The 27,683-nt window shown below is 39.5% G+C and overlaps 1 long non-coding RNA gene across 1 annotated transcript; it reads left to right on the forward strand.

Moving 5' to 3' along the window:
- Positions 1-2,031: 2,031 nt before the first annotated feature.
- LOC140205556 (uncharacterized) lies at positions 2,032-26,430 on the forward strand. Its single transcript, XR_011887875.1, has 3 exons — positions 2,032-2,115; positions 13,834-14,002; positions 26,242-26,430. It is a non-coding gene; the product is annotated as an uncharacterized lncRNA (long non-coding RNA).
- Positions 26,431-27,683: the final 1,253 nt, after the last annotated feature.

Genomic DNA, 27,683 nt, shown 5'->3' on the forward strand with positions numbered 1-27,683 from the left:
AATGCTCATGAAAGTGGTAAATATGTGAAGCATCATTAAAAAATAACTTCACTTCATTGGCTATAAAATGAAGCAATTAATTTGAGAAAGGTGTAACATAAATAAGATTTTTTTTGTTATGTTGATTTGAGTCCAAGCATCAAGATATGTTATGTGAGATATGTTATCAGCAGTTCTTGGCTTTCTATGTTGCATTGATCCAACATATCATCCCCAACTTGGTCCGATCATTCTTCGATGCACTCAGATATTTCTATTCATCACATGCCCTGCATACTAAACACTTGTAGCCTTCAAGGTGACATTGCATGGATGTCAAATTCTGGTTGCCTTAGGGATGGTCCTGTTCATCTGGTGCCAAACAAGCCATCGAGTCGTTCACCAGGGAAGATGCTCACAAAGGCAGTATTCAGTTCTGCATTGCACTGCTTGAGGCATATTTCCTTCTGAAATAAAATCAAATGCTTACAGCAAAATCACTGCTAAGGTTGTTACAGCTAGATGCAATATGATTAATTATTAATTTAGACTCATGTAGAAATAGCTTACCACATTTTAAATTCACCTCTTAAACACTACCTAGAAATTATTTGCTTTACAATCCAACATTAACATTAGCTTCTCCTGTTATTCTTTAGACCGCCTTACATGATTAAGGTATTCAGATATAATACATCACACTAAAATATGTGCCCATAATTTTTATTCCTATATTTCTGCATAGAAAAATAGGCCTTTTAGCTCTAGCAATCATAGATAAGTTGTTCTTGCAGTACAGTCCTCCAGGTAAGTGCATCGCTCATTTCTAATCACCTTCTACAAGCCTCGCAATGCTCATGTAAGATCTCTTCAGAGAACACGCTTGGCTCCAGACAAAACCGCCAGCCCTTATTCCATTTATTATTATTAGCATGACACCACTCAGGCAGAAATAAAAACAAAAAAATACTGGAAATACTCAGAAGGATCAGACAAGATCTGTGAATAAAGAGACAGATTTAACACTTTAGGTTCAAAACTTTCATCAGTGCAGATAAAAGTCTCAAGTTTATTGTCAAATGGTATAAATGGGGCGGCATAGTAGTGTAGTGGTCACCATGACGCTTTATGCTACAGGCGACCAGGGTTTAATTCCCACCGCTGCCTGCAAGGAGTTTGTACATTCTCCCCGTGGCTGCGTGGGTTTCCTCCGGTGCTCCGATTTCCTCCCAAATTCCAAAGACATACTGGTTAGAAGTTTAATTGGTCATTGTAAATTGACTCCTGATTAGGATGGGATTAAATTTGGGCATTGCTGGGCAGCATTGCTTGAAAGGCCGGAAGAGGCTAATCCGTGTTGTATAACAATAAATACAATAAAAATTAAATGTCATGAAAAATTAGCTTTTATAGAAGCAGTAAAGTTGATTACAAACAGGAGTTAACATAAACATATTAACAGAAATTATACATAACTCATATGATAAAATTAATGTTTCAACATAACACGTGCCTTATATTGAATTTACATTGTAGATCTGCGTCTCTGTTTCTAGATGATCGTGTCTATTTATTCATTCATAGACATGGCTAGCAATGCCAATGTTTATTGTCCAATCTTAATTAGACCGGAACTTGGAAGGCAGTTAAAAGCCAACCACGTTGTTTGTTCTCGAGTTAAATATAGACCAGATGTGATAAGATTAGCAGATTGCCTTCCCTAATGATTATTAGAGAACCAGATGGATTTTTATGACAATTTAATGGTTACCATTCCTAAAACTAAAGTTTTTTAAAAGCAATTCCAGATTAATTTAGTTACATGAATTTAAATCTTCCATTATGCTTTTATGGTTGCATTTGTCATGATGGGATATGAAATCATTCCTCTGGATCAATGCTCACAAATTCTGGCTGCGAGTCAGGTCACTTAACCATTACACAGCCAGAGCTCTGAGGCTGCATATGTAGCATGACATGAAGTCGACAGAGTTGTATGAGGTTCCCATTTCTCTGCCAGTCCTATGACTTTGGCGGGGAGTAAAATCAGGCAGCGTCTGCCTCCTTCAACAGGTCAATGGGCCACGTCTCTGCAGCTCACGGATAGTAATGCTGAAAGGAAAAAAAATACTTCCGGTAAGATTGCACTGACTGGTAAATCATAATGCTGTAACATCTTGATATGAATAAGAAGGAAATATATACTGTAATAACCTCAATGGTTAAGCAAGGATGACAACAGAAGGCAAGGGTCTGATGGTATTTGCCACAAAGAAGGAACAGATTGTTTCTTGTTCAAATTGGAAGTTTAATGTACCCCCATGTATTGCAATCTGGCTGCACGGATATTGTGTCACATTATTTCTGTATGTTCACATTTTTGTTTCATCCAGATTACAAATATAAATCATCAGCAAAGTATATGAACAGCTGTAAGGTCCTGACATTCGCACTTGGAGACCAATTCAGAACAACATAACATAATAACAGAAAAAAAAACAAATGAAACAATATATGTAAAAATAAGTTAAATTTGGAAATAAATGACACAGAAGGAAGATTTGTGTCTCCTGACCCACAGACTATCTCATACGTCGATAGAGGCTTGGTTGATGAGCTGCACATGAATACAGTCCTACACAGGGTTTGAGAGAGGAGCGGCTTCACAGTATAGAATTTAATTTATTGCTGATAACACTCGAAAGTCTGGCAACTATTAGTACAGTAGGTGAGTGCATAGAAAGGTGAAAGTATATATACTACAACTTTTCTTGATTGTTACAATCTCCAGTATAATGTTTCCATTCCCTCCAGCACTTCCCAAGCAGAAAGTTTATCCACAAGAATCAATCAATGAGTCAATGGATATTAGCAGATTCTTTTCAACTACATTAAGGAAAACTGTAATTGCGGAGACAAGTTTCATGGACTTCCAGGATTTTTACAAAAGCTTAAAGGATCGTTTTCTGTGGTGTCATTTCTTTACAACTAAGATTTCCAATACTACTCATTTGTAGTGTTTCCGTAAATCTCATTCTATATTTATTAATGGATTCTAGTATCGATTTCTTACGGGATCCTTTCTCTTACGAAACCGGCCTCATCTATAACACGTAACCCATTACAATGGTTTCATTTGCAGCAATATCTATCCTTACCAGATGATGAATTTTCCTTTTATTTCCACATATTTTATTTAGAAATACAGCACCTAATCCAGGGCAATTTATAATAACCAGTTAAGCTACCAATTGCTAGATATTTTGAAATGTATAAGGAAACCAGAGCACCCGTGTGCTCACTGGAAGGACCTACAAACTTCTTTCAGATGGCATCAGAACTGAACTCCGATTTCGATGCCCTGAGCTGTAATAGTGTCTTGCTAACTGCTTTGTTACTGTAGTGAATGTTCTGATATGAATATAATTATCAGAACATTGATCATTTCAACACAATTGAGTGTCTCCTTAATCCTCTTCTCTCAAATTAAGTTTATTCAAATTCAACGTTAAATGCACTTGGGGCTGAAATTGGTAAAATTGGTCTCTTATCAGTTGAAAAGAAAATTGAGCAAAGTATAAAACAGATCCCTATTTTGCATTTAGTACAAGTTGAATTGCTGGGAGCAGTACAAATTGTACTAAGAGTAAATTTCTTATTTTTTTCTCACTTTGATTTTTAAAAAATCTTTTTAGTTGGTTATTAAGATTCATTAAACACCTTATCTTCTTTCTGAACATTTCTTTTCAAACCAGGGGTCGGCAACCTTTTTGCCTCTGTGGGCCAGATCGCATATTAATGACTGGACAGCGAGCCAGATAAATGCCATAAAAAATTTGAAATATGGGAATTATCCATTTAAATATATCTAGTTATGCTTGGCCCCAAATTAATGAATAGTGCATGCTAGAAAATCATTTGTGCTTAAGGTTGCCTACCCCTGTGCTAAATTATAATAGAATCTTAGGATTATCACCTCTTGAAAGAAGGCCATGTGACCCATCGCACTCGTGACTACATAGTTTCCTCAATACCTGCCCAATTCCTTTTGAAAAGCATGGTTTGACACTGCTTCCACCATCTTTACAGGTTGTGAGTTCCAGATTATAATCACTGACTTCATAAAAGAGTGTCTCCCTACATCTCCACTGAATCGTCTTCCTGTCATTCTGAATTACTCTCCCTTAGTTAGTAACTAATAGCAATTACTATTCTCTGTCACTTTTTTTCTGAACCAGTTATGATTTTGTACTCCTGATATCAAAACACCTATCAATATTCTTTCTTACAAAGAGAATAACTTTAGATTCCATTGTCTGATATTGCAGCTGAAGTCTTTCATCCGTGGAGCTATTCAATTAAATCTCTTCTGCACCCTCCTTAATCCTTTCACAAAGTGTGACGTACAGAATTGAACTAATACTCCTAGTGCCCATCTACTGCTTTATAAAGCAGTCAACATAACTTCCCTCTTCTGTACTCTGTTCATCCACTAATGAAGTTCACAAGCCCATATTCTTAAATACACTCAAGGATTTATGGAAATTGATGGCTAGGTCCATCTATTCTTACACTCCTTTTAATAAAATATTCTTTATTAATAATAAAGATAATTACAAGACTAAACCGTGCAATGCCTTTTCATCCGTTACACTCAAAGCTTTCAGTACTGCTCTATACATTCCTAAACATCAGTCAGTAGCACTGCTGTCACCTATGTGGCTCCCTAGGGTGGTATACGACTACAATAATTGAGGGGATTCCTCCCCCAACTGGCCCCTTCCTCTCCAGCAGCAGAAGATCCCTATATTGTGGGCCTTTCACACCAAACCCTTGCCCGGCTGCATAAAGCTTTACAGCCTCTCTCAGCACGTGCTCCTTCAGCCTTTCTCTATGGACGTTCTGCACTCCTGTTGCAACTGTGCCATTTCTCTCAATTGACATTAATCACTCTTCCGAAAGTATGCAAAATTACACGTCTCTGTGTTCATTTTTCCCTGAGGGTAGGTTCACTTGAATAACAAGAATCCTGCCCCCGCACCTTTAGTTTAGGCTCCATTAATAAAGCACTTGACATGCATATTGAATTAAAAAATATTCCATGATTTAGTGGAGCGAGTACACCTTTTCATGCAGAGTTGCTTCACCCCTGAGCCCTGCTCTCCCAACTCTCGTATTCCAACACTTACCACTGGGGAGTAAGAAATGCCATTTCTCTCTGTGGAATGGGATTCAGAAGAGAACAGCTCCAAGTTGGCTATCCATGCAGTTGTATTTTGTTATAGTCTTTAACATCACTGCCCAGTAATTCCCTTTCTCCATCACTACCACCAGGCCTGGATGATGGAGAAGGCAAAACAAGGTGACACAAGAATTAATAAAGGCAAATGAATAGGGAAATTTAGATATGGTCAGAAAATAAGGTTTTAAGGAAGGTTTTACAGAGAGAAGAAAATGTGCAAAGTGTGAAGTGAAGAGGTGGAGGGCTATTTATCAAGGAGTATTTATAACAAATGGGTGGAGCAGAGCTAGAATACTGAAGGTCTGGTTTCTAACATCAGTGCAGATAAAATAAAGCATCGTTATGAATAAGATGCTTCATTGTTCACAATGGTAAAGTGCAGAGATATGGGAAACCTAGTGCACTGAAGGAAGGCTTTACTAAATTCATACACAGTATGTGGGGATAAGGTGGCTATTTACAAAGCAGGGACTTTAATACAAGGCTTCTCACTAAAATCCTCTTCTTCATTTCAATTATACAATAGACTCAGAGTCCAAAGGGAAAAGACTAATGTCACCTCGCTGTGTACAAAAAAAATGAAGGTTAAATCAGAGGATAAATTAATAATAATAATAAAAATACAAGAGAAATGGATAACACACACAAAACACAGGTAGGTCTTTTAATCCGAAACAAATGGCCCACAAATAAATTAAGGGAATGAGAATATAATTTCTGTTTGAAAATGTTCACTTGTCTTTCTTAATGTTACGATGTATTTAAAGATCAATAAAATGAATATGTTCCTGTACCTCCCCCTCCCCACTTGATTCCTTAACTGTTTGCCATCATTGGCATTTGGCTGTGGCAGAACTGTAGCGTTTTAATCTGATGCATTTTGGTCATGTTATGACTTGGTTTGGGTTCTCACATGTTACTGCCATTGATTAGTTTAAAGGTCAAAGGTTCAAAGGTCCAATTTCATGTCAGAGAAATGTATACAAAATGTATACAACTATACAATGTTTACTCTTTCTTCGCAAACATCCATGAAAACAGAGAAGCGCACCAAAGAATGAACGACGGTTAAACGTGAGAACCCCAAAGTCCCTCCCCAGCTCCCCCCTCCTGCACATAAGTGGCAGCAAGCAGCGATCCCCCCTCTCCCCACCAGCAAAAGAAAGCACTTTGGTACCGTCACTGTGCCTAAGCGTGTGCTGAGCAATAACAAAGACACAGACCAAAGTTACACCAAAGGCTTCGCATTTCATCTGACATTCAACAATCCACAGGTTCTCTCTCTCCCTAATAAGGAAGAGGGAGGTGTCCCCCCATTTTCACAGCAAGCGGGAGACATAACAACAACCCGCTGGTCACTTTTTTCGAGCTCTGTGTCCGAAGATCGCCAAGACCTCGGGCCTTTGAGCCCACAGCGAAAGATTTTGCGGCCTCCCCAATGACACATAAGTCTCCTGCTGTGACACTGACCCTCGATCTGCCCATCTCCAGAGCCCCGAGATCTTAGGCTTCCGAACACGAGCTGGACTCTCAGGCCAAACCCTTGGCCAGTCATGGAACCCCAAGAACGGGTCCCATTCTTGCAAAGAACCGATGCCTGCGTGTAACTCCAGGTCAGGGTCTTCAAAAGAACCCTGAAAGAGAAAAATAAGGATATTAAAGGTGGAAATAGAGCTGTTTCCGAAGATGCGAGCAAAGGAGTTGCCGTTAGGGGCCATTAATTCTGCTAAGCTCACTTAGTACACATGAAATCTCATGTTGTAGTTTTATCAGAGGTTCCACACAGTAGGCTTATTCAGAAAGTTAGAAGGCATGGGATCCAGGTAAGTTTGGCCAGGTGGATTCAGAATTGGCTTGCCTGCAGAAGGCAGAGGGTGGTGGTGGAGGGAGTACATTCAGATTGGAGGATTGTGACTAGTGGTGTCCCACAAGGATCTGTTCTGGGACCTCTACTTTTCGTGATTTTTATTAATGACCTGGATGTGGGGGTAGAAGGGTGGGTTGGTAAGTTTGCAGACGACACAAAGGTTGGTGGTGTTGGTAGTGTAGAGTATTGTCAAAGATTGCAGAGAGACATTGATAGGATGCTGAAGTGGGTTGAGAAGTGGCAGATGGAGTTCAACCCGGAGAAATGTGAGGTGGTACACTTTGGAAGGACAAACTCCAAGGCAGAGTACAAAGTAAATGGCAGGATACTTGGTAGTGTGGAGGAGCAGAGGGATCTGGGGGTAAATGTCCACAGATCCCTGTAAGTTGCCTCACAGGTGGATAGGTTAGTTAAGAAAGCTTATGCAGTGTTAGCTTTCATAAGTCGAGGGATAGAGTTTAAGAGTCGCGATGTAATGATGCAGCTCTATATAACTCTGGGGAGGCTACACTTGGAGTACTGCGTCCAGTTCTGGTCACCTCACTATAGGAAGGATGTGGAAGCTTTGGAAAGGGTACAGAGGAGATTTATCAGGATGCTGCCTGGTTTAGAGAGTATGCATTATGATTAGAGATTAAGGGAGCTAGGGCTTTACTCTTTGGAGAGAAGGAGGATGAGAGGGGACATGATAGAGGTGTACCAGATAATAAGAGGTATAGATAGGGTGGATAGCCAACGCCTCTTCCCCAGGGCACCACTGCTCAATACAAGAGGACATGACTTTAAGGTAAGGGGTGGGAAGTTCAAGGGGGATATTAGAGGAAGGTTTTTTACTCAGAGAGTGGTTGGTGTGTGGAATGCACTGCCTGAGTCAGTGGTGGAGGCAGATACACTAGTGAAGTTTAAGAGACTATTAGACAGGTATATGGAGGAATTTAAGGTGGGGGCTTATATGGGAGGCAGGTTTGAGGGTCGGCACAACATTGTGGGCTGAAGGGCCTGTACTGTGCTGTACTATTCTATGTTTTTTTTTCATTCTAGATGTGTCCTGTGATGCTTCTGACATGTTTTTCTCCACTTCTTGTTGAACCTCTTTATTTATTTTTAAAATTTATTTCCATTTAGAGATGCAGCACTGTTACAGACCTTTTCAGTGCAACAAGCCAATGCCACCTAATAACACCCATGTGGCCATTTAACCTACTACTAACCCATAGGTCTTTGGAATGTTAACGGAAACTAGAATGCCTGGATGAAACCCACTTGGTCATGGAGAGAATGTACAAACACCTTACCAACAGTGGCAGAATTGAACTGAGGTCACTGGCACCTTAGCAGCATTACTCTAACCGCTATGCTGCCATGCCATCTTGTTATTAGTCTCCTGGCACGATGGTAGTGGTGGAGAGAACGAAATGCTCGGCTATGATGTTACAGACTATGACAGGATACGACAGCATCCATTGCCAGCTTCAAGCTGCCAGTTCGGAATTTATCCTAGTTACCTTGTTGTAGTGTCACTGAGTAAGCTAAAGGGGTGTCCTTATTTTGCAGACAGGCTGGCAACTTCAACTCCTATCAACCAGGAAGTAGACAGATACGTTAGTGACAGGTAGATTGATGGGAATTATATCAAATAGGATAACCCTCTCATAATTAAAAAAAATCAAAGAAGCAAACCAATACCTAAAAAACAAAAAAAAAATCAATAAATTCAAAGACCCCAGGGACCCTAGACATTCGCACTTCTCCCCGTCCCATTGGGCAGAAGATACGAACGTCTGAAAAGCATTTACCACTAGTTTCAAGGACAGCTTCTCCACTGCTGTTATAAGACTACTGAATGGTTCCCTAGAACAGTAAGATGGATTCTTGAGCTCACAGTCTACCTCATTATAATTCTGCACTTTCTGCACCCCCTCTGCATTCTGCTATTGTTTTACCTTGTTCTACTCAATGCACCGTGCAATTATTTGATCTGTATGATCACTGTATCTTGGTATATATGACAACAGTAAACCAATTCCAATTCTAATTCCTTCTTATTGGTCCTCACATCGCCTGCTGTTGGTCCAGTCAAGCAGATGTATCATTCAAAATTTGTTCAGCTCAATTTGCAACAGATCTGCCAAGCTTCTTGATCAGATCGTTTGAAATCTTTCATCCACAGTAATTTCTAAGCTGTTGCTTCCCTTGGTGCAATGTCCAGGGGGTATTCAAGAGACAGGAACTCTGATTCATCAATTGAGGAATGACAGCAACTGGTAAACTTGCCCACATATGATCTAATGTCATTAAAGCTCATAAAGTTCTGAGTGAAGATTAAAGACTCCTAGAGTAAATCCATGTTAACTGTGTACTATCCCTGGCAGATCTGTATCATAAACCCTGAAAAAGTATTCAGCCCCTAACCCCTTGTCCACATAAATGAATATTAAAACCAGGGATCATGGTCGATTTAACTAAGATTTTTTACTTCTGAATCACATGTTCCTTTACTCACAGTTGAGCCCCAAAAAAACACTACCAAAAATCTCTACTGTCAAGTATTGTGGAGTTAGTATCATGCTATGGGGATACTTTTCAGCAGCAAGGACTGGAAATCTGGTCAGGATTGATGGGAAGATGAATGTGCTAATAACAGAGAGATCCTGGATAAAAACCTGCTAGTCTCTGCCAGAAAACTTAAACTGGAAAGGAAGTTCATCTTTCAGCAGGACAACGACCCGAAGCACACTTCCAGAGTAACCATGGAGTGGTTTCAAATGAAGAAAATTGATGTCCTAAGTGGCTCAGTCAGAGTCCTGACCTTAACTTGATTGAACATCGCTGGCAAAACCTTGAGACTGCTGTCTACTGCTACTCTCCAACTAACCTGGCACAGCTTGAGCAATTTTGCAAGGAGGAATGGACAAATCTTGCTCTATCATGTTGTGCAAAGCTAATAGATTTATTCAAAAAGTATACTGGCTGCAATAGCTGTGAGTGGTGAGTACTAAGCAAAGCGTGGGGTGAATACTTTTGAACTGCTGACATTTCAGTGTTTGAATATTTAGTTTTTCATGCTTTACAGTTTTCCCTTTTTTGGGGCTCTACTGTGAAAAAGAGGAGCATGTGATTCACAAATAAAAATTATCAGTAAAATTGATCAAAACCCTTGGTTGTAATACTCACTTATGTGAACAAAGAGTTGGGGGCTGAATACTTTTTGAAGGCACTGTAAAAATGGAGTTTAGCACTGACTGAATGATATGATTGTTCGAGTGTCATAGATGTTAGATAAGTACATTGAAGTTTTAACTAGACTGGGTGATGGGCCTTAGATATTCCTTCATTCAATGCAATTGATTCCTACTTTTCTTACTTCGTCTTAGAAGTTGGAATATTCAGTTATTCTCTCAGCCATTTCTAGCAGTTGTTAAAGGTCAAACCAACTGTTATGGGCCTGAAGTCACATTGATGCCAGAGAGTTAAGCATGACTCATTTTATACCATAAGATACATTGATGAATCAGACTTTTATTTTTGTTAGAGAACTTAGACACTTCCACACTGTCACCTTATTATTGCAGATATGGCACATTAACTAAATGCCCTCCTTGACCGCTGGATTTGAATTTAAAGATCCAGAAAAACTGATTTGTGCTTAGAAGTAAGAAAATGCAAGGCTACAGGGAAATGGGCCTAGCTGTCCGGCTTCTGCAGAGAGTCAAAACTGACCTGAAAGACCAACTAATCACTTTCCCTTTCCAGCAACACACATAAAAGTTGCTGGTGAACGCAGCAGGCCAGGCAGCATCTCTAGGAAGAGGTGCAGTCGACATTTCAGGCCGAGACCCTTTGTCTTTTTTGTGTGTTGCTTGAATTTCCTTTTATGTGTGTTGCTTGAATTTCCAGCATCTGTAGAATTCCTGCTGTTTGCACTTTCCCTTTCCATCCTGTTTTCCGTAAATGTGCTGGTGAATTCTCTTCAAGGGAAACAACCTCGTACACAAGGAGCAAGTTTTCAGAAAACTGGAGTGAAAAGTGGGGACCACAAAAATATTAACAACTTGAAATATTGACCCTGTTCTTCCCTTTACAGATGCTGCCTGACATGCTGGGCATTTTGTATTCTGTTGTCCCTCCTGATTTTGTGTTGTGCTTACACTGCACACACCAAGTTTTTAAGTTTGATGGTGTATAAAATGAATTGCAGGATGTGGAACATTGAGCTACCTGAGAAAGAGAGCAGAATGTCACCACTCAGTCTGCTCCATTACTCATTATAAAAATGGCTGACCTTTGCCTCAGCACCATTTCTTTGCAGTAACCCCTTATTGTATTGGTATTGGTTTAGTATTGACAAATGTACCAAGATAGAGTGAAAAGCTTGTTGTGGATATTGTCATACAGATCAAACCAGTCGGAATAAGGGAAAACAATAACAATGCAGAATAAACTTAAAGCTACTGAAAATGTGCAATGCTGGTAAAAGATAAAAGTGTAAGATCATAACAAGGTAGATTGTGAGGCCAAGACTTCACTTTATTAAACAAGAAGTCTGTTCAAGAGGTGATATCAGTGTGATAGAAGCTGTCCTTAAGCCTGGTGGTATATGCATTTAGGCTTTTGTACCTTCTCTCATTGGGAGAGGGTAGAAGAGTGGATGTCCAGGGTGTGTGGCGTCTTTGATTATGCTGGTTACTTTACTGAGGCAGGGAGTGGTATAGGGAGAATCTGTAGAGGGGATGTTGGTCCCTGTGATATGCTGAGCTCATATCTCTTGATTTACTTAAAATGTACAAGAGCAATATACGCTGAGGAGTTACCTTTTGGCATGTAATTCAGTCTTATAGTAACTAGGATATATGGAAGACAATGTTCTTTTGACAGCTTTCCTTCAGTCTGTCAACTCTTCTATTTTGCTGCCAGTTCCATTGGGCACTACTGCAAGTAAAGATTCTCAGGTATTTTGAGCAGTATTTCTTTAGGGACAGTACATCTGACTCCTCCTTAGCATCACTGTGGCATCAATTCCTTGGGGAACTCTGCATTCCTTGGAAGCTTAGCTTACTGAAAAACATCTTGAATTTCAAGTCTCTTTCATTTTATATAAAATGAAGGTTGGCTGACTGATTATGTTTTCTGTAAGTGTGATCAATCAATTTTATTTGCTGAGAAATAGCTCTTGTGTTTCAGTTCACTGTGGTTTAGTAACCATAGTTCAAAATGTTATTTCACCAGATTACAAATCACAGGGCTAAATACGTTTTGTGTTCCAGTGCAAACTGTAAAGAGCTGATGTAAAATAGCTGGAGAAGGCTGAATACTCGGCACCAGTACAATGCAAGGTGTCTTAGTTCACAAACTAGAATCACATTTATCTCTGATGCACTATATTCTTGAGGTTATTGTGCACATACAGGTAACATTATATTCATTTATCAACTGGTGCAGATAAATGAAATATGTAAGTCACCCAGTAATTAACAATGATCACAACATTATGAGCTCTAAGAAATTGAAGACAGTAAGAAGACCACAGCCTCCATATAAATAAAGTTAACATATATATATAAAGTTTCCTTTCCCTTTGCTGGAGGCAAAGAGAAAGGAAATCCATATCAGACTAATTATTATTCTCAATCCTCAATTGTTCCCAAGCAAAGTTTAATATCCCCCTTTAAACTCAATGTTAATTTGTCTTCATTTATCCATATGTTTTGACATTAATCTGATTGTTTCAAAATTAGGAAGCATTGCATAGATAATGAAACTAGAAAAAATGTTGACTGATGTATGCCCATGGCAGATAATATTTAATAATAAGATTGATGGACTCAGGAAAAATACTGTTCAATTTCAAAGGATATACTTTCACGAGTAAGTCAAAATATAGAAAATCATAAAGCAATGGTGGAGACAATCACAAAAGAGAATGTGAGGGATTTGTAAAGATGTCCAGATGGCAACCAGGAAGGCAATAGGATATATGAAATGATAAAGTCAAGGAATATAATAGAAATAGGTAAAATATTCCACAGGACTATGAGCAACAAAAGCAGCAATATATGGAGTCATGGCTACAACAGTTGACCACAATTAGCTTTAACAAAATGTTACTGAAATACCAGAGTGCAGAATAAGTATTTTGCCATATTTTTCACAGGGGAAGCTAACAAAGTGAACCAGCCAGCAGCTGAACTAGTTAAAAATAATTTTAAATGGTTATGATAGAAAGACAGAAAATATAAGCAAACACAGAAGGCAAAGATTGTTATTCCAGAATATTCTTTGAAAAATCTCTTTCTCAATATATGGGTCTCTCTTATCACAGAATCTTCCACCCAGTCTGACTGCAACTCGACCCACATTGATGACTAGCTTCAATGAACTCTACCTAAAGTACGATTAGGATTAGATCAAACTTCAACCACAGAAAGACCTGCATAGTCCATTTCATTGAACTGTAAGTCGATCTTGGCAAGCAATTAAATTCCCCTGACTTCGTTGCATTATCATCCGAGGCCTGACATGGTCATTCTGTCAGAAACCTCGAAGCAGGTGGGCATGGCAGAACTGACAGTACCTTGAGAGGATCAGATTGAGGAGGTGCTTGAGTGTAAGAAAGCCAAATACCAGGAGCTGGTAGAGCAGTGCCAGACACAGGGGTGGAGGGCATGATGTGAGCCTATAGGGGCAGGGTGTAGAGATTTTGCTGGTTGCTTGCTGTCCAGAACCTATTCTCTCTTTGGCTTTACAGGGGCTGTAAAAAAAAGAACCATCAGGACTGTCACAGAGGCTGCTGAGTGAGCCTCCAGAAAGCCATGGATCAAGAGGTGTGACCCATGGACCAATGCCGCTGGGACACAAGCCATGGCCTGTGTGAGATTGTCTGATGTTGGAAGGCCTGAAAGACCCGATGACTCCAGGTTACATCACTAGTAATGTGTCTCAGCATCATTTTAGCTTAATCTTAATCAGAACCATTGTTTACTTGTTATCATCCTTCATCTTTAACAGCTATGCCATTTTCTCTCACTTTGAGGGAGAATATCCCATACTCACTGTAATCTTCTTTAATCTATTCACATTAGCACACAATGCAATCTGTGCTGCCTTCCAACATCTCAAGTAGTCTTTACTGCTGGACCTGAATTACCTGTTGTTTGACTGTATCAGGATGCAATATTGGTGTCCAGCTGAGCAAAGAATTATTATTGTTGTCATTGACTCCAGCATCCACTCTTACACATTTGTAATGTGTGAAGCACCATTCAAAAATACATCCATTGTTCATCTCAGACCTTAATTGTTTGATCCATCGGAAGAAGAAGTGAACAAAGTGCTGGAGGCAAAGGGAAAGGAAATCCATATCAGACTAATTATTATTCTCAATCCTCAATTGTTCCCAAGCAAAGTTTAATATCCCCCTTTAAACTCAATGTTAATTTGTCTTCATTTATCCATATGTTTTGACATTAATCTGATTGTTTCAAAATTAGGAAGCATTGCATAGATAATGAAACTAGAAAAAATGTTGACTGATGTATGCCCATGGCAGATAATATTTAATAATAAGATTGATGGACTCAGGAAAAATACTGTTCAATTTCAAAGGATATACTTTCACGAGTAAGTCAAAATATAGAAAATCATAAAGCAATGGTGGAGACAATCACAAAAGAGAATGTGAGGGATTTGTAAAGATGTCCAGATGGCAACCAGGAAGGCAATAGGATATATGAAATGATAAAGTCAAGGAATATAATAGAAATAGGTAAAATATTCCACAGGATTATGAGCAACAAAAGCAGCAATATATGGAGTCATGGCTACAACACTTGACCACAATTAGCTTTAACAAAATGTTACTGAAATACCAGAGTGCAGAATAAGTATTTTGCCATATTTTTCACAGGGGAAGCTTAATATCTTCCTTTAAACCCAATGTTAATTTGTCTTCATTTAGCCATATGTTTTGACATTAATCTGATTGTTTCAAAGTTAGGTAGCATTGCTTTGATGATTAAAACTGTTACCTCTATCTCTCTTTCTCAAGCCACATTAAACATTTCTCATTATGTTTTTGTGAACTAACTATGCACGCCTGAGTCCTGTTCTGCTGTACACACTAACAATGCATTTCCACGGCTTGCTGTACCTCTTTTCAACCTTGTACCCAGTGCAATATTCCTCGCTGCGCCATAAGCACCACTCAATGCAGGCTTTCTGTCTTTCATGGACAAGGATACAAGCTTCTCAAACAGAAAATAATTAATTTTATTTAGTTAGCAACACTTCCCTTAATTTAAGCTTCAAAGTTAAAATAATATTCATTGTTGAACTTAATTCCAGAAATAACCCAATATATTCCTAACATGGGATGTGTGGGGTGTCTAGGGAGGGGTAGCAATTCTGATGGAGGAGCTTGTCACATCTATTCCAGGGAAGCTCACTTGCCTTTAGTCCTGACTGGACACTTTGTTCTAACCTATGGCTCCATAGACATAGACATAGACATAGACATACTTTATTGATCCCGAGGGAAATTGAGTTTCGTTACAGCTGCACCAACCAAGAATAGAGCATAAATATAGAAATACAAAAACCACAAAACAATCAAACAACAATATGCAAACTATGCCAGATGGAAACAAGTCCAGGACCAGCCTATTGGCTCAGGGTGTCTGACCCTCCACAGGAGGAGCTGCAAAGTTCGATGGCCACTCCCGTGACGCCCAGTGTTGTATCTCGGTGGAATATGGCCGGAGTCCAACAGCAAAAAGTTCAATATCCGGGCTACAAACACGTTCCTCGATCGTAATATGACCAGGATTGCACCATCTGTTGTTAATCCAGAACAGCAAGCCCCCAACTCCTTTACACTTACCGCTCTCAGTGCACATCCGGTCAGCCCGAACAGTCTGGAAGCCCTCCATGGAAAAGTTTCGGTCGGGTATGTCCACGTGCAGTCCAAGTGGGGAACTCCTCTTCTCCATAAGTCTCTGTCGTCTCAACCCGGTCCTCTTTCCTCGACTTTTTGATCCCCCTCTGCATCCTCCGTGTGTTTTCCTCCAGATTTCAGCCGGGGTGTCCGCCACTCTGTTCATTAAACCCGTCGGCATAAGTGCAATCAGCTGGTCCCTGGAATAAACAATGGGACCATACTGCCGCCCCGCTAATGAGACGTGTCCGACTGTAACTATTTCCAGCGCTAAAAACCCAAATAAAACTCTCTCTACCAGCATGTTAGAGAGGGTGCAGCTTCAATGTGTTACCGTGAAAAAAATACAACAAATAACGTAAGTTAAAAAAGTAAGAAGAAAAAAGTAAGAAAACTAGTCGGAAAGCTGTAACTGGCTGCATGCACGATCGGCGTATGCGCACTCCATGTAGCAGTTTACATGTGCCAGTGGTCACATCCCAATACATTGCTTTGACATACATAGTCATAGTCTTACTTTATTGATCCCGGGGGAAATTGGTTTTCGTTACAGTTGCACCATAAATAATAAATAGTAATAGAAATAGTAATAGTAATAGAATAGTAATAGAAAATAGTAATAAATAGTTAAATAGTAACATGTAAATTATGCCAGTAAATTATGAAATAAGTCCAGGACCAGCCTATTGGCTCAGGGTGTCTGACCCTCCAAGGGAGGAGTTGTAAAGTTTGATGGCCACAGGCAGGAATGACTTCCTATGACGCCCAGTGCTGCATCTCGGAGGAATGAGTCTCTGGCTGAATGTACTCCTGTGCCCACCCAGTACGTTATGTAGTGGATGGGAGACATTGACCAAGATGGCATGCAACTTAGACAGCATCTTCTTTTCAGACACCACCGTGAGAGAGTCCAGTTCCATCCCTACAACATCACTGGCCTTACGAATGAGTTTGTTGATTCTGTTTGTGTCTGCTACCCTCAGCCTGCTGCCCCAGCGCACAACAGCAAACATGATAGCTCTGGCCACCACAGACTTGTAGAAGTGAGATAGGGACATGCCTGACCTAGAATACAAAGAAGTCACCTCTGGCAGGCATACTGGATGGATGAGATTTATTGTGAGATCCAACAGTCAGGAAGGAGATTCTGCAAAGCATCGTGGAGAGCGAAGGGCATGACGAGGCACAGAAGAACTTATGGTCCTTTACAACCAAGGAAGACCTCAGTTGTGAATATTCGTTCCACTGAACCTGGACTTCTGAGGTGGAGAGAGTGGAACTGTCCCAGTGCAATGGCTTTTCCACTTTAAAAACTCTCCCACACAGGTTCCCTGTCTTCGTCGGGCTCAATAAACAACCATTCCAAACATATTCCCAAAGAAATCTTAAACATTGTGATTTTTGTTCTTTTTCCATTTGCAAATTATAAACAAAGCCTATTGTTAAAACTAACAGATTTTGTCAAAGTTCATCCCTATTTTCATAATTAAAACTCCCTTCTCTGGTAGCAGAATGAAATAGTTGTGAGTGGAAAGGATTAACTTCTCTGTACTTAAGCACTCTGCCAATATTTCAAGCAATGAAGTGTGAATCTGATATTATCTGTTCCCAGCTCTTAGCATAAATGATACAGATGAGCATGCTATGTCTCAAGGAATTAATCAGGCAAACACATTCACCCAAGCTGAATTTCACCTCCGTGGAGTGGCAAGGTAATGTAGTAGTTACCTCAGCTCTTTACAATACGGGTGACTTGGGTTCGATTCCCATTGCAGTCTGTATGGATTTTGCATGTTCTCCCCTTGACCATGTGGGTTTCCTCCAGGTGCTCCAGTTTCCTCCCACAGTCCAAAATGAACCAGTGGGTAGATTAATTGGACATTGTAAATTGTCCCATGATTAGGCTAGGATTAAATCGGAGGATTGCTGGGCAGCATGTCTCAAAGGGCTAGAAGGGCCTATTCTGAGCTGTATTCCAATAAATAAATAAATAAATAAATTTCAGTATTTTTTCACACAGAGAGTGGTGGGTGTATGGAATGCACTGCCAGCGACGGTGGTAGAGGTGCATACAATAGGGTCTTTTAAGAGGCTCTTGGGTAGGTAGCTACATGGAGCTTAGAACAATGGAGGACTATGCAGTAGGGAAATTTTAGGAGGTCTCTAGAGTAGGTGACATGGTCGGCACAACATTGTGTGCCAATGGCCTGTAATGTGCTGTAGATTTCTATGTTTCTATATTTCAATATGATGCATGCCCATTATATCTTCTAGCTTCAGCTAGGTGTCAACATTCCCAATTTCTTTTTGCTTAAAGGGAGACTGGTTCTTAAAACTGTCGATATTCATCCAGTATTGCCTTATTAACATAACTTCATGTGTTCTTTTCCTTATTTTATGTTGGTTGTCCCATCATTCCATTTTCAGGATCACAGCTTGTGTCCTGCCCAGCTTTTTCTCACATTCACTCTTTTTTTTGTGTGTTTTTCACTAATGATTAACCAAACTCTGGTCTTCCATCTGATTTCACACTTAGGAGACCTGGATTAAATGGTCTTTGGTGTCTTTATAATGCGAGGTTTTATAATCAACCCAAGACAAAAAGGCAAATGGTCATCCATTCATCCTCACTGTCCCAGTATGATCAATTCCTGCTTATATTACAGATTCCTGCTGTTAGACCAAGTCTGGAGATATCATGCCTAAAGTATTCCTTTCTCCAGATAAGACAACAATTACCATACTGACACACAGGCGAGAAATTCTGCTGATGCGGCAAATCTAAACAACAAGCACAGCATGCCGGAGGAACTCAACAGGGCAGGTAAACAGTTGATGTTTCAGACTGAGACCCTTCACCAGCACGTGGTGTCCCGATGAAGGGTCTCGGCCTGAAACGTAAACTGTTAACTCTTTTCCACAGATGCTGCCTGACCTGCTGTGTTCCTCCAGCATTTTGTATGAATTACCATCGTGACATAGTTAGGAGCATACCTGCCACCTCCAATCACCACATTACTGAAGGGCCCTTGCAGCACTTTTCTCCTTATGGCCTGTTGCACAGAGCCGGTCTGTCTTATAAAATCATTATGCTTCATTAAAAAATGTTAGTTATCCCTTCAAGTAATATCCTGGGTCTGACTATTTTAGTAAGCTAAATCTAAATAAAATTTAGAATTTTGGTTAAGGTGTGACTCAAGGTAGAATGGATAATACCCAAAGAGCATCTGAGTTCTGAAATGAATTGTGTTGCTCTGACTTTACAAATGGCTTCAGCTTGTGATAATGTAAGTCAACATTACACGGACTGTGGACTGAAACTCCATATATTGGCCCTGTATTGACAGAATTATAGAAGAATTAATGCCAGTGTATACAATCTGGAAATGGTGTCTGCTTGCACTAGTGTATCAATTGTCAACTGAATAATTTTCAGTAAAGTACATCTATTAATTGGTATAAGAGTATAGATATTTTTGCATTTAAGGTGTAGTAATGTCCTCTGGTTTTGTTTTCATAAAATCGAGCCTATATCAATGGCCATCTGTGTAAAGGACTTGTATCCTGTCAGGTCTTTGTAAACCTCATGAGATGGACAGTAAATGTACTTAGCTTCATCAGCGTGGTAGCACAGCGGATAGGACAGTCTCTTTAAAGGACCGGCATTCATCAATCAGGATTTGATTCCCATTGCTGTTTGTACCTTCTCTCCATAACTTTGTGGGTTTCCTCCAGGTGCTCGGGTTTCCTTCTACGTTCCAACGAGATACGTGTTAGGGTTAGTATGTTGTAAGCATGTCAAGTTGGCACTGGAAGCATGGTGACACTTGCCAGCACAGTGACACTTGGACTGCGTTGGTCGTTGATGCAAAGCAATGCAAATTTCATCGTATAGTTCAATATTTTGATGTACATTTGACAAGTGATGCTAACCTTTGTCTGTTATAAATCTAATTAACTATCTGCTTGAGAGTCATTTTTACTCAACCAGCCTACCACCTATGAAGATGACCGTCACTCTTAATCAATTTCACATATCCATTCATCTCTAGCTTACCAAAATCATCTTCTATCTGACATTTTAGTGAATATAAAACTGGCTGAAGCTTCCTCAGACTTCATTATAACAGTGCATGGGGCAGGGTTAGAGCGAACTGGAGATTTAAACTATTTATCCAACACCTGCAGTGTTTGATTTCCATATTCTCTGCTAGGACTCTAAATACTGTATATTCCTCAAATTGTCAGTAGGTCCATGTAGCCAGCTACGACTCTTGGCAAATCTAATCTTGTACCTTCAGCATTTTGCTGGATTATGTATCAATACTAACTACTTGTTATCAGAAGTAAATGTCAGAATTTCCTTTCTGCAAGTATCTTTGCCAATAATACAGCAATCCGATGCTGTTGTTATATTGGCTTCTACTGATTGCTTTTCTGCACCTTGTTCAGGATTTCTTAACCCTTCCCTCCACCTCCGCTAGTGGTATTGATGCAGAACATTCTACTTAATTAGAATTAATTCCACAAGTCTAGTTCTTTTGATACAATATACTTATACTTTTACTCTGGAATGAAAACATAAAATCCTCAAGACACTCATTAACGAAGACTGCATTTTCGGAAAAAGAAATATTGAAAAGTTATTTCTGTTTCTCTTCTCAGTGATGATGCCTAACCTGCTGAAAACATTTTCTGTTTTCCTTTCAGATTTTTTGCATCTATAATCTTTCTATCTTTTTTTTTCATTCTACTGTATCCAAATTGGCTTCAATGTTATGCAGGCTCCTTCGCTGTCTTTTCCTGTTGGGCAAATGATTTATCCCTGAAGTGATCACATTAGTAGCACAGCTCTGATCAGCCATTTTTCACTTTGATAAAAGTTCTAATGAAAGATCTTCAACCTCAAGCGTTATCTCTTATTTCTCTTCCACACATACTTTCTAGCCTGCTGTGTGGCTCCATCTGTTCTGTTTTTGTTCCATTAGTAGATGCTATGTGGTTGTGTTCAGTGCCACTGCATTTTAATTATGATAATCTACTTCAAAAATATTATTTGCAGTAAGAAACGTTTTCTTTCTCTCTGTACATGCTGTGCAAGGCTCGCATGCTCATTTGATCATTCCCAGACTTCCCATGAATCTTGTCTAACCTTGAAATGCATTTGGTCACGTATTCCGTCTGAACAATGACATTGTTGCACTCAAGGCTTCCCCACACTAGCTAATGTCTTTTGTTTAATTTCCCTCTGACCTTTCTCACTGTCTATCACAGAACTACCAACTATCACGATCTTTTAAATGGGGGCTGCATGAAAGCTACATGCAGGTTTATGGATTCATTGTATTCTAAAGGTTGTCAATAGTCAGTATCTGTTCCCCAATGGAGGAGTACTCAGATTCTTCACAAGCTTCTCAAAATGAACTACATGTATTGTTCTATGATCCTGCTAAATGTTTTTTTTTTGACTGCCACTGTTCTCAGTAGTAGTATACTGGGAGAAAGAAAAAAAACAGAAAAGGCTGAAAATAGTAAGCAGGCCACTGTGACAAGAGAAACTGAGTCAACATTCACATTCAGAATTCAGATTCATTTATTTATTACGTGTACATAGAAACATACAGTGAAATGCGTCTTCTGCATTAACAACCTAAGTGTTGGAGACAATCCGCCAATGTCACCACAACATTCTGATGCTCACATTGCATGCCCGCAATGGTTTGTAGAACACACAAAAACACAACACAACAAGCAACAAAACAACAACCACAAAACAGCCCTCTTTTTCCCTCTCAACAACCACACAATCTCTCTCTCACACACACATACACACACACACACACACACACACACACACACACTCCCCCAACCCCAGGATAGGCCTCTGGGCCTCTTGTTTCCAATCTCGAGTCTTTAGGCTTCAGCCATCAGGCTTTGATCTCTGGACTTGCAGTTGACCTTCGGGCTTTGATCTTCGGTATCAATCCTGGACTAGCCAATAAGCGGACCCTGAAATTCAGGCCTTGAACTCCGGGCCCACCAACCCGCCAACCTCCTGCTCACAAGGACATCTGGTCCCAGGAGCCACTGACCCAGGATCCCAGAACCAGATGTAGGTGTTTTGCAGTTTTGCCAGGGCCTAGAAAGTGCACTAACACATCTAACTTATCAGGAGGCTAAAGGAATTTGGCATGTTCCTTGGACCCTCTCTAATTTTTATTAATGCACCATAGAAGACATTATATCTGGATGCATCGTATCTTGTTATGGCAACAGCTTTGCCCAAGACTGCAAGAGCCTGCAGAGAGTTGTGGGCATTGCTCAGCACATCATGGAAATATGTCCCCCTTCTGTGGACATTTTACTCTTCTTGCTGCCTTGGTAAAGCATCCAACATATTCAATGAGCCCACTCACCCGGGCGTTCTCTTTTCTGTCTTCTCCCATCAGGCAGCAGATATCAAGATCTAAAAGCACAAACCACCAGCCTCAAGGGCAATTTGTATGCCTCTGTTACAAGACTATTGAACAGTTTCCCAGTACAATAAGATGTTCCCTTGACCACACCATCTACCTCGCTATGGCTTTGCACCTTATTCTCTGCCTGTGCTGCACTTTCCCCGTAACTGTAAAACTTTATTCTGCATTTCATTATTGTCTTACCTTATACTATCTGAACACACTGTTGTAATGAAATGATTTGTACAAATGGCATGCTAAACAAAGTTTTTCTCTTCACCTTTTGATAATACTAATAACAAAACAATAATCCAATAGGGATTATATCTGAAACAGCATTTTCTGTGCTTTTTTAAAATTTCAGGTTATCTATTCATGTTATAGATCCTTCATCAGAACTGGAAAAGTGAGAAAACTAGTTTAAACTTAAAAGGTAAAGGCAACTCTCTTTCCCATTTATTTAAAACTATTATATTGCTCTTATCCAGATCTGATGATAGGCTTACAATCTTAAAATTACATTGATTTCTCTTTCTATAGATGCCCTCTGACCTGCTGATCTTTTTATATCATTTTCTGATTTTACATCAGTTTTCCAGAATCTGCAGATTTTCTTTGATTTTCTGATGATTAATGCTCATCTTTGCATGATATATTATTACATCACAAGCTATACGGTGCTCAGGTGCGGACTCCTCTAAATCAGTGAAACCCGGCGTAGATTGGGGGAATTGCTTTGTCAGACATCTTCACTCCATCTGCCACAAAAAGTGGGATTTTCCAGTGGCCACTATCTCAATACGACTCCCCATTCCCAATTTAACGTGGCAGTTCATAGCTTCCTGTATTTCCTCAATGACTCCACACTCATAATGGAGGAGCAATACCTTATATTCTGCCTGGTTAGCCTCCAACCTGTTGGCATGAACATCAATTTCTCTAACTTCCAATAAATTCTCTCCTCCCCCTTTTCTCTTTCTCCATTCCCCATTCCCCCTTCTCTTCTCCTCATCAACCCATCACCTTGTCTGATGCTCCTTCTCCTTCCCGTTCCCCCATGGTCCACTCTCCTCTTCTAACAGATTTCTTCTTCTTCAGCCTTTTACCTCTTCCACCTATCATCTTCCAGCTTTTTACTTCATCTCCCACCCACCCACCTTCCCCCTCACCTGATTTCACCTATCACCTGCCAGCTTAAATCCTTCCCCATTACCAACTTCTTATGCTGGCTTCTTCCCCCTTCCTTTCCAGTCTTTGCCAGACTGTTTATCCCTCTCCTTAGATGCTGTCTGACTTGCTGAGTTCCTCCAGGATACAGTGGTTACTTGAAAACAAACCAAAACCTCTGAGGTACTGAGAACAGGAGTTGACACTAAGTGACACACTTCCAAATAACTGAGCTCCAACTCAAAAAAAGTATGCTCGATCCTTTATTTCAAAACCAGCAAAGACGAATGACCTTATGGCAATAATATCTAACGAAACTAAATTAGTGATATAGTGAAATAAGAAATAATAGTATTCAAATTAGCATAATTAAGTGCAACTAAGTGATCCACCAAAAAATATCATTCCTCCAGTTCACTCCCTCTCAACTAAACTAAACTCATTCAAGGTGAGAATACGTAACTATACTCATTTGCTTCTTTCACACCCCAACCCACAAGACAAATTACCCGTAATAAACGTGCAACATAAAATACAATACAGACAGACAGAAAATAGATTCATGCCTCCCACACAGTGCTTTGTGTGTTTTCCACACAACAATGATTTACTTATTTTCAAGCAGAGATAGCACAACAACCTTTCAATCACTAATGTGTCTGATTCCAATGAATGGATGTTGATTGCCATTTGACTCGTTGAATTAGACTTCTGTCACAGATTCCGATCTTATCAATGCTCATTGAGATGTTCCCCCAACCAATGATCTCACTTTAAGGACTCTTTATTTTGTCACCTCGTGTTCCTGTTATTTCTTGCTATTTATTTATGTTCGTATTTGCACAGTTTGTTGCCTCTGGTTAATCCTTCATTGATCCCGTTACAGTTATTATTCTATAGATTTGCTGAGTATGCCCGCAGGAAAATGAATCTTGCGTTGTGTTTGGTGACATGTATGTACTTTGATAATAAAATTTACCATGAACTTTGAACTTTTCTTTTCATTGGCAATGCATTTGGATAGTGCAGCCATGTCAGGGGCAGCCTCATTAGTAGAAGTTATCCAATTGATGGTCAGAGATTCATTTCTAGTTCGCTTCGTGTCCTTATTCTTCTGTGCTCTCTTTTCAAAGGAAGAGGAGAGACATTTGAATAAGACTGAAGCACATGTTAAAGAGATGCCAGGATAGAAAGCATCAAAGGGAGACACGGCAGGAGGTGTCTGAACATTTGTAGTAAATGGACAGATGATGATGTAAGAAAAATATAGACAGCAGGAGATGGGTGTACCTGTAACGTGTATGAAATAATACACTAGAGTGGAGTGAAAGTGGGAGAGCAAGAAGATTGGATTAATACTCATTTCATGTTGTAACTGAAAATTCAACATCACTAAACCAGATTTGGTCAAATGTCATTTGTGAGATCTTGCTACATGCAGATGGACATCCATGTCTCCTGCATTGCCACGGTGATGACAATGCCATAGTCCTCTGCTGTTCACAGAGGACTTTAAGATATCATTAAGTTGCTACTTTCCCAAAATAAAATGTCAGGCTCTCTCCTACTGTGCCATCTGATTCCTCATTATTTTCTAAGAATCATAAAACTCAATAAGGTTTCTAAATGAATGGAATTTGGGTTTTACAGATCTATAGTACTTATACTTGTGTTAATTCGTAAGCCTTTCACATACACCTGTAGATGTGTATGAACTGCAACAAAGTAAAGCTTTGACCTTTACTGTGATAATTCTTCATTTCCAGTGTTCAAAAGGAGGCTCTTGTTTGGATGTCTCCCATTAATAATCTTCCCTATCAACAAACCTATTTCCTTAAGTCAGAAGCATTTCATGGTGATGGTTGGCTCCATCAGAATCGGGTTTGTTATGCTGTAAATTTTGTTGTTTTGCAGCACACTGCAATAGATCAAAATAATATTATAAGTTACAATAAGAAATATATAAAATATAAATGAATTGCATAAAAGGAAAACAAAATAGTGAGGTAGTGTTCATGGGTTCATGGACCATTCAGAAACATGACAGTAGAGGGGAAGAAACTGTTCCTAGAACATTGAGTGTGTGTCCTCAGCATTCTGGTTCTCCTCCTTCGCGATGATAATGAGAAGAGGGCTTGTCTTGAATGGTGACGGTACTTAGTGATGGATGTTACCTTCTTGAAGCAAAGCACCACCTTCTGAAGATGTCTGACAGTGGGGAGGGTAGTGCCCATAACGAAGCTGACTGAGTTGACAACACCCTGCAGCTTTTTTTTTTGATCCTATGCTTTGGAGCCTCTGCAACCAGTCAGAATGCTCTCCGCGGTACATCCACAGAAATTTGCTGGAGTCGTTGGTGATATACCAAATCTCCTCAAACTTCTAAGTTAAGCTATTGGTGTGATAATAGCATCAGCACATTGGGTATATATAAGTAATTAATATGTGTGCAATCTAGAAAACCTTTGATTTTATCAGCAGTTAAGATAACATTTATTTTAATATCAGTTTTAAGATCCTGCAGGAAAATATTTCAGGATCTTCCGATGAAAGACCATGTTGCATGAAACATTGAGAAACAGTGTTTCTCTCTCTTCAGGTGCTTCCTGACCTGTGGCTTGGCTTGAAGACATGGAATTTGGTGGCAAAAGTAATCAAATTAACAAATTCTGCATGAGCGCTAGAGGCAGTTCTAACGCAGTCATCACTATAGCAGCAGAACGTGCTAGAATAAAGGCCGTGCCACATAGACAGCAAAAAGACAGGTATAACTCAGAGGTGTTTGGTGGCCAAGGTAATGAAATTGCATACTGTCTGCATTTTCTGTTTTTATTTCAGGATATTTCAGGGGTAAGAGAAATAGTTCAGATTAAAAAACAGAGAATGAAAATGTCCAGCATTTTACAAATTGCCATGCACCTAAACGAATTTGTGCAGTTTTGGCTTTATGGGCTCAAAACGTAGTTTGTGGATTTCTCACAAAATTGCAAATGTTATTGCCATGTATCAGTTTAGCTCTGTCTCACTGGGTCTTCCTCACTGATGAAAAGCTTGTGTGCCTAATAAAAAATGTTTCTGAACAGTTTGATCTCTGCAGCTATATATACCATCCAAGTTGCTTCTGCTCATCTTTGCCTCTGACTAATCTCCAGTCATAGGGTCTGATAATATATCTCCTGCACACCTTGGATAGTAATTAATCTCCAGATACAAAACTTGTCATTCCATGTCTATCCATCCATGTTACTGATTAATTGCAAGGCGAAGGTAATGCCTGCAACTGGTCCCATTTATACAGTGCGTGTTGCTGGTTAATCACAGATTATAGGCACTATCTGTTTTCATTCTATTCATTCATGTTCTTAATAATCCCAAATTATGTTTACCATCAATATTATCCCTATTCATCTAAACAGTGACTATCTTCAAATGTAGGCACTGCCAAGATTATCCTAAAACACTGCCTAATTATCCAGTGTGACTGAAAAATGTCCTTATAGTCTAATGTATTTGTTATTTGTATAAAATCAATTGATCAGGTTTAATATGGTTACTGGATTAACAGTGTAGGACCTTGGAGTTATTAATTCAGGGAGTGGGGATTAATAATAACTACAATGCTACCAGATTGTAATTTGAAAATGTTATCAATATCCTTCTGGGTAGTCTGTCCTGTTGTCTCCCCAGAAAGGTTCATACTTATCTCTATAATTAAAAAAATTACTGACCTTGGCAGCAATGCTTACATCCCATCAAAGAATTTTATAAGTATAGAAAATCAGGGCAAAAGTTTACTTGGGCCAACTGTAAAACAACAAAAACTAAATTGCTAAAATAGCTGGGATTCCCTTTGTTTGTTTGAGACACAATGCCACTTAATTGGGGCAGGAAACTGTAGCCAAACTAGAGTCAGTCATGTGTACTTGGATAACCGTTAGATACCACACTGTGCTTAGACCAATCTGTTTTTAAATATCATCAGTTGTCTGTGCTTGTGTTCAAAAAGCAGTGATTTTTTTGTCTCCGATATTTGCCAAGAAA

Source organism: Mobula birostris, chromosome 11 (assembly GCF_030028105.1).
Source record: "Mobula birostris isolate sMobBir1 chromosome 11, sMobBir1.hap1, whole genome shotgun sequence".
Taxonomy (NCBI): domain Eukaryota; kingdom Metazoa; phylum Chordata; class Chondrichthyes; order Myliobatiformes; family Myliobatidae; genus Mobula; species Mobula birostris.